This window comes from Callionymus lyra, chromosome 7 (genome assembly GCF_982586985.1).
Source record: "Callionymus lyra chromosome 7, fCalLyr1.hap1.1, whole genome shotgun sequence".
NCBI lineage: Eukaryota > Metazoa > Chordata > Actinopteri > Syngnathiformes > Callionymidae > Callionymus > Callionymus lyra.
Window position 1 is genome coordinate 12,811,513 of NC_141824.1, and position 16,955 is coordinate 12,828,467.

General features: G+C 41.4%; 1 pseudogene across 1 annotated transcript; it reads right to left on the reverse strand.

The window, feature by feature from the left end:
• Positions 1–2,728: 2,728 nt before the first annotated feature.
• Positions 2,729–16,565, reverse strand: LOC148075097 (amyloid protein-binding protein 2-like; annotated as a pseudogene). The gene is made up of 14 exons (XR_015711841.1): positions 16,199–16,565; positions 15,748–15,918; positions 12,833–12,921; positions 12,069–12,220; positions 11,864–11,987; positions 11,039–11,207; positions 10,872–10,961; positions 10,707–10,774; positions 10,524–10,629; positions 10,347–10,448; positions 9,035–9,143; positions 8,700–8,890; positions 3,834–3,999; positions 2,729–2,991 (listed from the first exon to the last, which is right to left on the reverse strand). The product of XR_015711841.1 is annotated as an amyloid protein-binding protein 2-like (transcript).
• Between the last annotated feature and the right edge of the window lie 390 nt (positions 16,566–16,955).

Genomic DNA, 16,955 nt, shown 5'->3' on the forward strand with positions numbered 1-16,955 from the left:
GAAAAGATTTCTCTCCTCTGGTCCTGAACCGTGTGCGTGGAACCATCAGTAGATTCTGATCCACAGACCTCAGAGCCCGAGCTGGGGTGTAAGGCTGGATCAGATCAGTGATGGAAGGACCATGAATAGATCTGAAAGTAAGAACCAGAATTTTAAAGTTGATCCTAAAAGAAACTTGAAGCCAGTGAAGAGTTTTAAGGATCGGAGAAATGTGAGTTCTTCTACTTGAGCGGGTCAGAATTCTCGCTGCAGAGTTCTGAATCAACTGCAGGCGAGACAGCTCCTTCTTGTTAAGACATGAAAACAAACTGTTACAATAGTCCAGACGAGAAGACACAAACGCATGGATTACAAGCTCCAGATCATGTTCCGACAACATTTTCCTAAGTTTAGAGTCTTACAAGTTCCTGGGTGTTCACCTCAACAACCGCCTGGACTGGGTGGATAACACTGCTGCTCTTTATAAAAAAAAGGGCGGAGTAGACTCTACCTGCTCCGGAGGTTGAGGTCGTTTGGTGTCATTCTATGACTCAGTAGTGGCCTCTGCCATCTTCAACGGTGTAGTCTGCTGGGGAGCACATGACAGCAAAGGATAGGGCTAAACTGGACAGCCTTATTAAGAAGGCCGGTTACGTCCTAGGGCGCCCCCTGGATCCTGTGGAGGAAGTGTCTGGGAGGAGGATACAGAGCAAGCTGGCCTCCATGAGGAAGAACTTATCTCACCCTCTCCAGCACACACTGAGGGCATTATCTTTAGCTGCTATAACTAACTAAACTGTTTATCTTAGCTGCTATAGGCTGAGAATGCTGGAGGAGTTTTAGACACCGAGCTCTGTATATCCTTCTTTTCTGCATTACATTCATCACCTGTGCAGTTTAAACCCACACCTTTCTATTTTTCTCCCGGAGCCCCAGGGCTCCACCTCCAGAGCTGCTGCTGATCCAGGATCTTCACCACGTCATCAGATCCCGAGTTCTCTCCAGCACCTCCATGGACTCTCCTACACTCTCCTCTTTTTTCTCACTATAATTTCCCTCACTCCTCTCCTTATCCATCTGTCTACCCCCCCATCCTTCCTCCCAGCCGGTCAAAGCGGCAGGCCTTCAACAATGAGTCTGGTTACGCTCGAGGTTTCTGCCTTCTAAAAGGAAGTTTTTCCTTGCCATAGCTCACTGTACAGGGTTTCGCTTCTTGCTCTTTGTTGAATTGCTGGGATCTATTTTTCCTTAATCAACTATAGTCTTATTTCAACTGTATAGTGTCTTGAGATAACTTTGTTATAAGACACTTTAAATAAAATTGAATTGAATTGAATTGAATTGAGGAGCTCCATCAGTGATAGGATGCTCCATCCCAGGTGTGTGAGGGAGAGGTACCGCAGGTCCTTCCTCCCTGCTGCCATCAGACTCCACAACAAGAACACAGCCAGATAAATATTTAACAGCACCTTTCTTCTTGTGCAGATTTTCTATTCTATTTAGATTTTTTTCATTTTATTATTTTATTTCTGGGTGTTTTTATTTGTGGTATATTGCTCTTGCTGTTGTTTAAACCGAATTTCCACTCGCGGGACAAATAAAGGATTTCTGATTCTGATTCTGATTCACACATCAGCCAGATGGTGGCAGCAGTATCCACCAGAACGTTGAAATCCGTTGCCATGACAACATGACACTAGTATATAAAAGTATCTTCAGAATATTTAATGAATTTAAATTTTTCAAATATTACACTTTGAATTGTTTTAATTAAATGTTGTTTGCATTACATTATTCTTTTTATCGAATAATATTAAATAAAAAAAGGGAAGTCTTTTTTCTTTAAAAAAAAAAGAAAAAAAAAGTTTGATATTTTAATTCAAATAATTAAAAGATAATAATAGAAAATAATCTGACCAGGCTATGAATTGAATTGAATTTGAATTAATTTAATTAATTTAAATTTGAAATTGAATGAATAAAACATTTTGGTCGCCACTCGTCCCGTAAAACAGCTGCTACTGAAGAGAGAGAACGTCCAGGCGTGACCCCGGCGTTCAGCCGCTCACCGACGACAAACATCAACCATTACATTCCAACACCCCACAAAACATTGTTTAAACACGTGAAGGGTGCACCATTGATTTACTTTTTTTTTTGATCAGGAGGACTGGCTCTGTGGTTGGAATGAAGCTGGTCCTCAGTCGTGTTGATTGACGTGCTGGTGGATATGATCCGCTGCAATGTTTCTGGATTCGATGGCTTAAAATAGGAAATCTAACTCCTTCGTGAAAAGAAAAAAAAGGCGACAAGATGAAAGGTTTTTTATCATCCTTGCTGGATGTCTGAGGTCAAGTGTGCTCTATGGGGGCAGTTTTAATCAACTGTCTTGTCTTCTGCTAATTTATATATTTTTTATTGTATTTTATTTAATGTGTTTGTATTCTGCTATTTAGGGGGGCATATAATTGGGCATTGTGTTTGGTTTTGTTTCGAACAAGTTGAAGAAACTGCTCAAACAACTTTACCTCATGCTGTTGATTTTTCATCAACACGATGAGGATCTAGTACGAGGAGGATCAGTTTTCTTCTGGTTTCTGCTCCTGCTGACGTTTCAGATTTTGGGGGTAAATCGACAGCCACACCTGCCGTTGATGTATGTATTCAATAGTTTATAATGCGAAGCGTCACATTTTTTGGACTCACAAAGCCACCTTTTTTTGTTCCCTCTTTAAAATGACAATAAAATTCAGCCCAGACACGGTCAGACGGGTCCCTTGCTCTGCGCCGACAGGAAAGCTTGAACCACCTCCTGGGTCTGCTGAGGCTCGTCTTTGACGTTTACCCGGGCGACATCGTCCACTTTCTCTCGGAACATGCCCCCGCGCCGGTTGAGATAATTGCTTTTGCCTTCCAACACCTTCTCTTCGTTGCCCACCGATTTGTAGAGTTCGATCAGGCCTAAGTAGTCGTACTCCAGAGCACTGTAGCAACTGCCGAAGAACTTCGTACCTGCAGACAGATTAGAGGTTAGAACTATTCTGAAAGTATCCGGAACATTTTAAAGGAAGAGTATATTTGGAGAGATCTCCTCAGCATCAGTTTAGTTCAGATCAGTTAATCAGTGCCTATTTACTCAATTGCATTTATATACAAGTACTTTTTCTACTCAATTATTTTTGTATCAGAACAATTTTTATTGTAGTATTACATATATATACATACATATATACTTGGTTACTTCGAGTGGTATCGGGGTTATCGGGTACTTTGTATTCAAGTATTATTTTTAGATTACTTTTTTAACAGACTACTTTTTATAGAAGTATTTTTAATTGATTACCCTTATATCCTAGTTTCTTTTTTTACCTCCTACAGAGAAATAAGACATTTTATTAAACCGTAGAACATGCAGTAATTGAAAGAAAATGTCATATTGTTGAAAGTAGCTCATTTGACTATTGATTATTTTATTGAATAATAGTTCTATTAAAACTCAACTGACATATATTGGAAGAGGGAAAATCGTAACAGATGGAGTTGGGAAATGCACCTTGCTCACAATGTTTTGAAGAACACCTACCCCACCTGATAAAAAAAAAAGCCAATCTCTTCTATTTAATATTTTTTCATCTTTTTCCTCATATGACTGTATTATAGTTGAAGGATTCTTCCCTCTAGCAATGCCTACTTCAATGCTATTGGTCAGTTGATTTTAGCTAAGGCTGTATAAATATTAACCAAAGCATTAAATCATTTTGTTTGATAAAGGACATTCTCTCACACATGCACACATATTTAACGTAGGGAAACCAATCATTGTTAAAGATTGAATATCCTCCGGGATGACTGACCGATGGCGATGGAGCGCAGGTAGAGTCTCTCTGCATCGTCGTACCGGTTCATGTCGTAGTTGTAGAGCGACGCTAGATGCCCCACAGACAGGGCTACCTCATAGTCCTCGTGGCCTAGAAGCTGCTCCTTAATCTTAATTGCCTTGATGTGCATCTCCTCGGCCTCCTGGACCAAAGAAAAACAACCGCAGTCAATCAGATTTGAGGAATTTTGAAGACGGTATCAACATGTTCACTGAGCAACTGTGAGCTTCAGAGGATATTTAATTTATTTACTCAAGATGCTCTTTTTTACCAGGTCATTTCATGATACAGAAAACATCTCTGATATAGAATAGAATAGAAAAGCTTTATTCATCCCCAGAGGGGAAACACACTTTTACAACAGCGCAGTTTAAAAAAATAAAGTGCAAGGAAAAAAATAAAAATAAAAGAGATAATACAAAATAAAATAAAAAAGATCTTAAAAATATACAATTATTTACTAAATTAGAAATTTAACACTATTAACAAAATACAATAGAATAAAATAAAATAAAAATAAAAACAAAAAAGTAAAGTAAAGTAAAAAATAAAACAAAACACACGAGAAGAAAAACACACTACGGATTAGCATCAGGATATTTAAAGTAGAGAGTTAAATATCCTGACACCAGTTGGGATGAAGGACCTTCTATAACGCTCCGTCCTACACAGGGGGTGCCTGAGCCTGCCACTGAAGGAGCTGGCCAGCTCCTCCACGGTCAGGTGCAGTGGGTGGAGAGTGTTGTCCCTGATGGAGGATAGTCTGGAGAGTGTCCTCCTCTCTCCCACCTCCTCCACCGAGTCCAGCGAGCGGCCCAGGACAGAGCCGGCCCTCGTGACCAGCCTGTTCAGTCTCTTCCTGTCCCGGTCCGTGCTGCCTGCTCCCCAGCAGACCACAGCGTAGTGGATAGCAGAGGCTACCACGGAGTCATAAAAGGTCCTTAAAAGTGGTCTGCACACTCCGAAGGACCTCAGTCTCCCCAGGAGGTGGAGGCGACTTCGGCCCTTCTTGTACACGGCGTTGATGTGTGTGGACCAGTTCAGTTTATTGTTGAGGTGAACACCCAGGTATTTGAAGCTGTCCACTAGCTCAATGTCCGAGCCCTGGATGCTCACCGGTTGATGTGGTGGGGACTTTTTCCTGAAGTCAATCACCATCTCCCTTGTCTTACCGGTGTTTAAGCAAAGGTAGTTGCTCTCACACCAGTCAACAAAGTCCTTGATGACTGACCTGTACTCCAGCTCGCCCCCCCCAGACACGCAGCCCACAATGGCCGAGTCGTCAGAAAACTTCTGGAGGGGACAGCTGCTGGAGTCATAGGTAAAGTCCGCCGTGTAGAGGGAAAAAAGGAAAGGTGACAGCACTGTCCCTTGAGGCACCCCGGTGCTGCAGATGGTCACCTCAGACCTGCAGTCCTGCAGCCTCACATACTGCGGCCTGTTGGTGAGGTAGTCCATCGTCCATGCTGCCAGCTGTGTCCCAACTCCTGCGTCCTCCATCTTTTTCCTTAGCAGCGCCGGCTCGATGGTGTTGAAAGCACTTGAGAAGTCAAAAAACATGACTCTCACAGTGCTACCGGCGCCTTCCAGATGAGTCAGTGCCCGATGACGGCGTCATCCACCCCCATCTTTGGCCTGTAGGCGAACTGCAGCGGATCCAACGCAGAGCTCACCGTTGTGCGTAGCTCGCGGAGTACCAGCCTCTCCAAGGTCTTCATCAGATGGGAGGTCAGGGCGACTGGTCTGAAGTGGCTTGGTTCCTTCGCGTGCACCGCCTTGGGAACCGGAACCACACAGGAGATCTTCCACTGGACCGGGACCTTCTCCAGTTTGAGGCTCAGGTTGAAGATGTGTGTGACCAACTCACAAAGTTGATCAGCACAGTCCCTGAGCAGTCTGGGGCTGAGTCCATCTGGTCCAGCAGCTTTCCTGATCTTCAGTCGCCTGAATTCTCTCCTCACCTGTTCAGATGTAACAGAGAGAGGTGGCTGTGGGGGGTTGGGCAGCTGAAGTAGGGCGTGTTGGGGGGGAGAAAGGTGGCTTGGAGGTCAGAACAGTTGGGGGGAGGGGGCTGAAGCAGGGGAAAAACAGCTTTGTGAAGAGTGGGGGGCAGAGATGGAGGGGGGAGGGGGGCCCTGATCAAACCGGTTGAAATACTGGTTAGGTTCAGTGGCCCATCTTTGGTCTCCCCCTGCTGTGGCTCTGGCTCCACTCTGGCCATGACCTGAGATGTTCTTCAGGCCTTTCCACACATCCCTTGTGTTGCCCTGCGCCAGTTGCTCCTCCAGTTTCCTCTTGTATTCCTCCTTGGCCTTCCTGATCGCCTTCTTGAGCTCTCGCTGGACCTCTTTAAGCTCCTCTCTGCTCCCTGAAGCAAACCTTGGCTTGGTGTTGGCAAAGCACCGCACCTTGCGGGTCGGCGTGACGTTGCCCTCACAGAACTTTATGTAATCCGTGGAATGGTCATTGAAGGTGTCGATGTCATCACCATGAGAGAACACGCTCCAGTCTGTAGACTCAAAGCAGTCTCTCAGCCTCTCCTTGGCTTCATCATTCCACATCTTAACAGTTCTTTTCTGTGCAGGCTGTCTCCTCACCATGGGAGTGTATTCAGGTCGCAGACGTATCAGGTTGTGATCAGAGCGGCCGAGGGGGGGCAGGGCGGTGGAGGTATAGGCACCTTTACATTTGCATACAAAAGGTCCAGAGTCTTGTCCTCCCGGGTGTGGCACTTCACGTATTGTGTGAAGGTGGGAAGAATGGAGGAGAGTGAGGCATGGTTAAAATCCCCGTTTATGAGCAGGAGAGAGTTCGGGTGTTTGAGCTGCAGGTCCGACACTGAGGCGCTCAGCCTCTCGCTCGCTGCGGCTGCGTCCGCAGAGGGAGGAATGTAAACAGTGAACACAATCACATGTGAGAACTCCCTCGGGATGTAATACGGGCGGATGCCCACCGCAACAAACTCTATGTCCTTAGTGCACACTTGTTCTTTAATGGAGACATGCGCGGGATCGCTCCATCTCTCATTAATAAACACCGCCACTCCTTCCATCCATGTCCCGGTCCGCACGAACCATCTTGAACCCCTCCAGCGAAACAACAGAGTCTGGGATCTTCTCCGTCAGCCAGGTCTCCGTGAAACATAGAAGGCTGCTCTCCCGGAAATCTCTCTGATGCCGGGTCAGCGCAGTAAGTAAGTAAGTAATATTTATTTATATAGCGCTTTTCGAGACCAGGGTCACAAAGCGCTTTAACAATCAAAACAATACTCAAAACAGTACATACTTCAAAGATCAAGACAACACCGAGAACAACACAGGAGTTCGAGAAATTCAAGGAAAAGCCTGAACAAATAGAAACGTCTTAAGATGTTTCTTAAAGGAGTCAGTAGACTCCATCAAGCGCAAAGAGAGAGGAAGATTGTTCCAAAGCTTAGGAGCAACAGCCTGAAAAGATTTCTCTCCTCTGGTCCTGAGCCGTGTGCGTGGAACCATAAGTAGATTCTGATCCACAGACCTCAGAGACCGAGCTGGGGTGTAAGGCTGGATCAGATCAGTGATGTAAGGAGGAGCCTGACCATGAATAGCTCTGAAAGTAAGAACCAAAATTTTAAAGTTGATCCTGAAAGAAACTGGAAGCCAGTGAAGAGTTTTAAGGATCGGAGAAATGTGAGTTCTCCTACTTGAGCGGGTCAGAATTCTCTCTGCAGAGTTCTGAATCAACTGCAGACGAGACAGCTCCTTCTTGTTAAGACATGAAAACAAACTGTTACAATAGTCCAGACGAGAAGAAACAAACGCATGGATTACAAGCTCCAGATCATGTTGTGACAACATTTTCCTAAGTTTAGAGATTTTTCTCAGTTGAAGGAAACAGTTTCTGGTCAGTTTTCTGCAGTGTTGAACAAGAGACATGTCTTTATCAAATACAAACTCTATGTCCTTAGTGCACACTTGTTCTTTAATGGAGACATGCGCGGGATCGCTCCATCTCTCATTAATAAACACCGTCACTCCTTCCATCCATGTCCCGGTCCGCACGAACCATCTTGAACCCCTCCAGCGAAACAACAGAGTCTGGGATCTTCTCCGTCAGCCAGGTCTCCGTGAAACATAGAAGGCTGCTCTCCCGGAAATCTCTCTGATGCCGGGTCAGTGCAGCGAGCTCGTCCGTTTTATTCACGATCGAACGTACATTTCCCATGATGATCGATGGAATAAAGGGACGGAACCTACGTTTCTTCTCTTGTTTCATCCGACCTGCTCTGCATCCGCGTCTTTTTCTCTTGATTTCCACGGGAATCGTCCATTCCGCGCTGAGAGAGAGAGCGGTGTTGCGCAACCCCAACAGCTGATCCCTTGTGTAAACAATAGACCCGCTGAGCGTGTCTGCCGACGGAGTTCCCAAAAGTGACGAAAATAGCAGAAAACCGTATGCAAAAGTTGTAAAAGTGGTCTCGTTTTGTGCACAACGGCAACAAGATCCGACCACTCTAAAGAAAAAATTAAAAAGACGCCAAAAAAATGGAAAAAGTGTAATAAAAAGTAAGAAGAAAGAGGGAGCTGTTGTAACCAGCTGCTGCTCGTGCGGCGCCATCTTGATATACAGAAATAGATATGATTCATTGTTAACTGTATCCTTTAAAAAGTGCCTTAAAATGTGTGAGTACTTAAGTGTTAGATTGTCTACTGGAAAAACCGTAATCATGGTAGTCTCCTGTACAATCTACAAGTATTGCATTTATTTACTTGGAATTACCAGATACCGGTAAATACAAATGTTGCAGTATTTAACAAGTAACAACTAACATTACAACTCTTGTTGAGACTTGAAAGAAAATACCTTGAACTTCCTCATGGACTGGTAGAGTCGCCCGAGGTTGCCGTAGTGTTTGGCCGTCTGAACGTTGAACTCGCCGAAGGCCTTCTTCGCCAGCTGCAGCGAGGAGAGGTGCAGATCGTGAACCTCCTGCAGGAGGCGCTCCTTGGTCTCGTTTTTTTGGCAGTTGTTGGCAACCGCCTCTAAAATCAGCGCTGTGTGGACAAATGTGACAAAACCTTCTATTGTAAAGTTCAACATCACAGCATTATTTAAAATGATCAATGATAAACGTATTTAAACTTGACACAGAACTCACTAAGGTTCCCGTCACATCATTATAGCAGAAGAAAAAGCACCTTTGACTCTTTTGGAGGACGCCAACAGTAGATGGTCCTCAGGCAGAATGTGTGTCATGATGTCTAAGGCACAATCTGCATGAAATCTTAAAAAGAAAAACAGCAGATTGTGAGAAAATCAGACACGGGATTTCAGTGACACAGATGCACTGATTCAAAACAGTTGCTGTCCTACAGACGCGCCTCACATGAGTAACCGTTCCGCGGTGGGTCACTGCTCCTGTTGCCCACCTGAAGAAATCTACCACAGCATCCCCGAGGTGAATGTTACAAAATATTTTAAACTGTGTCAATGAAAATGGGTCGCCCTGGTCTCTATTCTTCTCTGATTCGTTCTAGTGTCGCCTTCCAAGTTACTGAGGTGTGAGAATAGTATCTGTAGGATCCATAAAAAGGAGCTGTTCCATAGTAGAAGCTTAAAGAGTTTAAGAAATTCTGGATGTGTTTTTTTTTTTTTTATTGGGATGATTTAATCTGGAAAGAGGTTCTAGGAAGTAAAATGTTTACAGTGTAAAAGCAACTTTAGTCACAACTGATGACTTATAATAGGAGTGTGTATTAGCAAGAATCTGTTATGATATTGCGATACTGTATTAACAATGACAATGAGTTTCCTTTAAATAATTTAATTGAAGTAAAACTGTTATAGCATAGTAGACACACAATTCTGTTACATTCTTAACATCAGTTGAATTCAAACAGAGGGATCTATATTTGTATTTCACAAGAGAACAGATTTCTTGACAAAAATGAACCATTGCTGTGAATATTTGCATGTCAATCGTTTAAGTGATAATTCACTCATTTTCTACTCGCCCTCATGTCGACTAAGGGTTAGAATTATTTTAAGTGTATCATTTTGGGTGGAAGACGAAAAAAACTAAGCTCTAGACCAGACCTCTGGGGCCACATTATATACTGTGACTGTTGTGAGGGGCCGTCAATCCAAGGGAGAGGAGCGAATAGCTAAAATATGACAGAAAAACTTTGAAAAAACAAAGCAAGTAAGAATAGTGAAGAAAGAAATATCAGCATAAAATAAATCTGGCTATGTCAAAACCCTTTTATAAACCTCTATAAAAGAAAATTATGGGAAAATAACCTATTTCTCTAAATATGATTTCAATAATTTTGATTGGCAAGACATTTTCATAAAAGTAAAAACAAAACATCAAAAAGGAAAATATGTATATATATATATATACATATACATATACATATATATATATATATATATATATATATATATATATACACATATATACATTTATATATATATAGAGTTAATAAAATAATAAACTCAATATTAAATTGAAAGCTGTCGGAGTCAGGAGGAGTAGGCCAGATCCTCATGAGCCGTGGCAACATGGATGTTCTTTCCCCCGAACACACACTGTCGAATGTTTAGTGCCGTCTAAAAATATAGACACAGAGATTGAATTTGAGCACTCAGTGAGACGAGAAATGTAAAGGAAATGAATAGACTTACTCGGTAAATAGGAAGTGATTCGCTTATTCTGTTTACGTTTGATAAGTAAAATCCATAATCTAACAGCGTATCCGAGTACTTGGGATGTTTGTCTCCATAGTGTTCCCTGGATGATTAGAATACATCTGTAAATGTGGACGTACACATAAGAAGGGACTGTTATATGGGGAGTCGGCATTGTACCTTGCTAGAAACACTGCATGTTTGATCAGCTGCTCTGCTTTCCTGAACTCTCTCTTTACCACACAGGCCTGCAGCAGAGAAACAAACGTCAAACATCAAGATTTCTTGGAAAGCGCTTTAAAACCACATAAACACTCGGAACCATACGAGTCCTCCGTGACCAACCTTGGACGCTTGCCGGAGAACATCCACCACCACTTTCACAGGCAGTCCAGAGTCGATTTCCTTCATGGCCTCTATACACCACCTGTACGCCTGTGGAGTCACAACATTTCACTTAGTGTCAGCCTCTTGGTGGTTGGACGGGTGTGAGGGGGGGGTGTCAGGTGTACCTCGTCGTAGTGGCTTTTGGCGAAGAGCAAGGCACAGACCTCACCGTACAGTTCCGCCTTGTTGGTCAGATGACCATGTTTGGCTAGTTTGTCCATATACGACTGAGCAAGCTTGAAGGTTTCTTCTCCCAGGTGATACTTACAGTTTCCATTGCGGACATGAAGTAACCTGGGGAGAAAGAAACTTAGTATTTTATTCTGTTAAGTAGTACAAGTACGTTTACAAATTTATTTAATGGTCACAGAAGCTCCGTTTATGAAGGTCAGCTGAATGAATGAACGAAACAAACTAATGGGCTGATTTTGTTTGTTCTAAAGGCCCATTAAGTCAAAGATTTTGATATAACGTCTGCAAATGTTGTTTTACTCTGTAAATTCACCAGACACTTTTTTACCTTTATCCCTCGTCTCCTGCCTGAACGACTCCAATCAACATCTATAGAGCTTGCTGGACTGTGCCACTTTTTTTTTTGTGCGAGTCCTGAGGTGGATTTGTGTCTGTTTTTCCTGAAAACTGTCGCCACCCTGCGACTGCTTCTGGTTTGAGTCCAGGGTTACTGTTGAAGCGTGTCTAGCGACTTCTGGGTTGAAGTGCGTAGAAAAGATCCCCCGATCAGTTGTGAAACAACTGTATGAAAATGAAAACTACCGCATTCATCGGTGACTAAATATGATATTTATTCTGCTATGGTTTCCAGGTTGTTTTCTTTAATCCGTGCATAGACACAACGAAGGAAGTGTCTTCTTTAAGTGACGGTGCAATCAAAGCTCTTCGGTGTCGAATGTATTGAGCTTTTTGATAATCAATCTGGAGAGAAAACTAACCTGACACAACATTCCACAGCCCTGAAACAGTGCAGGACCTCGCTGTGGAGTGTGCAGAGCTGCAGGCACGACAGGAACACTTTCTCAGCATCTCCATACCAGCCCGCATCAGACAAAAAGCCTCCTGCAAGAAGAAAATCATTGCAACGGTTTCTCCTCCTGGGTGATCCATGGGCTGCTGCGGTAAGTCAATCGATGACCTTACCAAGCACAAAACCGAACTGGATGGCCTTCTCCTTGACGTGGGCGTCAGACTCTGCAATGTAGGAGCAGCGGCGGCTGAAGGAGTTGGCTAAGACAGAGGCCACTTTGACACCATGATCCATCACAGCCTGGAAGCAGTGGTGCAGGAGGGGTCTACAAGGAGAGAAATTTAATTGCAACTCAAAAATGAAGAAACGCTTTTAATATTCACATGTTAATTGTGAATAAAAAAAATAAAAGAGTCAATCAAATCAGTGCTGTTGAATATTACAATGCTAATAATATCTTACAATGCTAATAATATCTTATCAGTAGGAAACACAAGCTTCACTCATAGAAGAACAAGTGAAACAAGTCAGAGACCGATTATCGTGAAGCCCCTTTCAACCAGTTAATTTGAGGTGATATGAAACGCTTTAAAATGTGGGTCAATAGAGCTTCGACCTTGGTATTTAGAAACTTTGCCTCGGTTCTCTTGCGGAATGAAAACTCATCTTGCTGTAACCCTTTAAATTTCCCCGATGACGTTGTCATACGTGCTTGACTGGTTCTAATTTGGTCAAAGAAAAAGATTTATTGTCATCAGAATAAGCCACACACGTGGGTAACTGAAAATATTTTGGACCCGTTGTCAAATCACTCAGATCTTTATTGCTTCACAGGTGAAATATTGAATTATAAGCTTGACTTGTGTAATGCTTTACACAATACATGTAAAACTATCTTAAATAACATGGTCTGAAGAGCCTCTTAAGCAAAACTCACAGTTTTTCTGATTCATGCAGCAATTTAGCAAATACTTCCAGCTCACAGAATTCCCCTCCAAGGTGGCAGAGACGGCCCTGTTGATATAGCTTAGAAACAAAGAAAATACATTTAAAAACACGAAAAAAGTTTGACATCAAATAAAAATTCATAAACAGAATTTAATGGAAAGTTGTCCCCCTTGGTTGGCACCATCTATAGACAGTATCTCAACTTAATTTCCAATGAAAATGCTGAAAACAAACTTGAAAAGGTCATGACATTTGACAACAACTGGAACATATTTGGCTGATCATTTTGGCTTACATGTCATTTCCGTCACAATTCATACAGTAGACTTATAGAAAGTCGTATACGTTGAGGTGCTAACCTTACAAAACAAGGCTTGCACAAAATTGAAAGATTTAAAATGGATGAATCATGTGTTGGAAATTTGGAAAATGATAAGGTAGAGAGTCAACAACGATGATAAATATTGACAGCTGGAGACTCTTGATACATTTGTGTAAGCAGAGCGAATGAATCAAGACATTCAGATTGCAAAAGGCAGAAGTTCTGTGTCAAAGAGCGAAAGGGAGAATCCTTTAGATGAGCCTTTTTGTCACACTTGAAATTTGCCTTTAAGCTCTTTCAGTGTAGACAGTGTGACGGATCTCCTTAAAGTAAGCTTTTGTATGTACATTTTTACCATAGTTCTCATGATTGTGTCGAGTTAGAAGGAAGTAGCTGATGAACTTGATAGAGTGAAAGGTAGTACTACAACATAGCTTTTCAATTGGGCAACACGTGTCTTTGTGTGGCGCGGGATATGGACAGTGGTCACGTTTAACGTATGATGGTGCAATCTAAATAGCCATCGCGTTCCCTTGTTTTCGTCGCCATTATACAACAACATAGATGACAAAGAAAGCATGTCCTAGTTCATGAGGAATATGGATTGATCAACAACTCTGACAATGTGTCAAGGTAAGGTAAGGTAAGGTAAGGTAAAACTTTATTGATCCCTCAGGAGGTCTCCTTCAGGAAATTGTTTTTTTACCAATAGCCAGCAATTTTTCATAAACAATAAAAAATAATACATAAAAAATAAAATAATAACAAGAACATAAATAGAAAGAACAAGATGACACAATCTAAGTCTAAAGATAAAGATAAAGATAAAGAACATAGATCAAAGAGAAACAACAAAGACAAAGGATACAAAGACTAACATAGAACAGAACATCCAGATACTCTCACTCCACTCCTGCCCCCGAACTCAGAATTGTACAATTTAATAGCCCGAGGGATGGATGAGTCCCTGAGTCTATTTGTTTTGCACCTGGGTAGGAGCATTCGTGCACTCATTCTGAATTCTTTGTATCCTTTGTCTTTGTTGTTTTTCTTTGATCCATATTCTTTGTCTTTATCTTTAGACTTAGATTGTGTCATCTTGTTCTTTCTCTTTATGTTCTTGTTCTTATTTTATTTTATTTTTATTTATTTTTTATTTTTCATGAAAAATTGCTGTATTTTCTGTGGCTTTTGTAAAAAAACAATTTCCCGAAGGAGACCTCCTTCCCCGAGGGATCAATAAAGTTTTACCTTACTTTACAAAATCTACCAAGTTTTCACTCAACAAAACATCTATTCAGCCACTTCTAGTGCCATTTTCATGAATTTGATCAATTAAAAATACACCTTAATGTTTTCCATTACTGTATATTAGTCATTAGTTACTATATTAACACAGGCGTGTTTGTTCGATCTGGGCTATTGTTCAACTTTTTATAGGCTGGTTTCAAGATCCAAATTTGACATTGATTCGAAGTAAAGTTGTATTTAGGTAGGAAGGTAGAACTTTATTGATCCCTGAAAATTGTTTTTTTCCAAGAGGCCACAGCAAATACAGCAATTTTTAATTAAAAAATAAATCAAAATAAAATAAGAACAAAGGGAAATAAAGAGAAAGAACCAGATGATCATCATGAATGATGACAGTCATCCTCGGAACACTGTCATCAGTGAGCAGAGAAGCAGAATGCTCCTACCCGGGTGGAAAACAAATAGACTCAAGGACTCATTCATTCATCGTGCTATTAAATTGTACAATTCTGAGTTTGGGGGCAGGAGTGGAGTGAGAGTATCTGGATGTTCTGTTCTATGTTAATCTTTGTATCCTTTGTCTTTGTTGTTTTTCTTTGACTTATGTTCTTTGTCTTTATCTTTATACTTAGATTGTGTCATCTTGTTCTCCCTCCTATGTTCTTGTTCTTATTTTATTTTTTTTATGAAAATTTCTGTATTTTCTGTGGCTATTGGAAAAAAATGAGTCCGCCTGAGGGATCAATAAAGTTTTACCTTACCTTATGATACAATCCAAGTCTAAAGATAAAGAATATAGTCACACCTAAAACACTGGAGTCTATTGACTTAGTATTAAGGAGGTTGAACAGAAATTAATGCATTTTTCAGTTTAATTAATCCATCATTTATATTGTATTTATAACAGGAACTGCTACTTGTATCACTACAGTCATCTTAACAAGATCTGTCTGACATCACTGGTTTCATATTAATGAATTAATCTGTAAAATGTTACACACATACATAAAAGATATGTCGCTGTTTATGTCCAGTTTACATAAGAGAACTGGTGAACTTGACTAAGTGAAAGGTAGTTCTTTAGTTTTTAGCAACACTTCTCTTTATGCGAGTTTTTTTTTTGTTTTTGTTTCCATATTGTGGCTTTAAGTGCTTTAAACCAATATCAAACTACCCTGAGATTACACACTGGTTATGTGTGTGCTTTTGTTGTGTTGCCCTTTAAAAGAAACACATCAGAGATCGTGCCTTAACACACCTGAATGGTTATTTACTGTACATTTATTTAGCCCAACATGTCCATATGTTAAGAACCCACCGTTAGCGCTTACCTTATAGTACACATCAAACTGAATGTCCGGGGGCAGCTTACGAATGTCTCTCCTGGCGCGGATGGAGCTGTCAACCACGGCCAAAATCGCCGTCTTGTACAGTGTTTCTGGGATCCATTGGAAATCCAACGCAGCCATGTTGTTTTCCCCTCGTCTCCTCCCCAGCTGTCCCTACAGTCGCCACATCAACACCAGTAAGTAAGTAAGTAAGTAATATTTATTTAGATAGCGCTTTTCCAGACCAGGGTCACAAAGCGCTTAAACAATCAAAACAATATTCAAAAAAGTATATACTTTAAAGGGCAAGATTAAACTGATAACACAACAGAAGTTCCAGAAAATCAAGGAAAAGCCTGAACAAATAAAAACGTCTTAAGATGTTTCTTAAAGGAGTCAGTAGACTCCATCAAGCGCAAAGAGAGGAATCATCAGTAGATTGTGATCCACAGACCTCAGAGCCCGAGCTGGGGTTTAAGTCTGGATCAGATCACTGATGGAAGGTCTGACCATGAATAGATCTGAAAGTAAGAACCAGAATTTTAAAGATGATCCTGAAAGAAACTGGAAGCCAGTGAAGAGTTTTAAGAATCGGAGAAATGTGAGTTCTTCTCACAGAGCAGGTCAGAATGTTAAATAATAAATACGCCTTAAATACTGTTGGGAATAGGATAAATAATTACTTACTTACCTGCGTCTTAGGGAACAAGTCGAGAGAGATATTGTGAAGTTTAAAACGATCTCGAGAGGTTTATCTCTTTTCTTCTTCTGTTTCCCCTTACAGGCTCTTTAACCTATATTGGTTAGGAAAAAGAGAAATAAAGACAAAGAACACGATGATACAAAGTCTAAAGACCAAGAACATTGATCAAATAAAAATAACAAAGACAAAGGATACAAAGACAAAGGATACAAAAATTAACATAGAACAGAACGTCATGATACTTTTACTCCACTCTTGCCCCCGAACTCTGAATTGTACAATTTAAGAGCCCGAGGAATGAATGAGTCCTTGAGTCTATTAGTTTTCCACCTGGGAAGGAGCATTCGTGCACTTATTCTGCTTCTCTGCTCACTGATGACAGTGTTCAGAGGATGACTGTCACCATCCATGATGGACGGTAGTTTGTTCAATGATCTCCTCTCAGCAACTGTCACCAGTGAGTCCAGCTTCATGCCAACCACAGTTTAAAGCCAGCCTTTCTGATCAA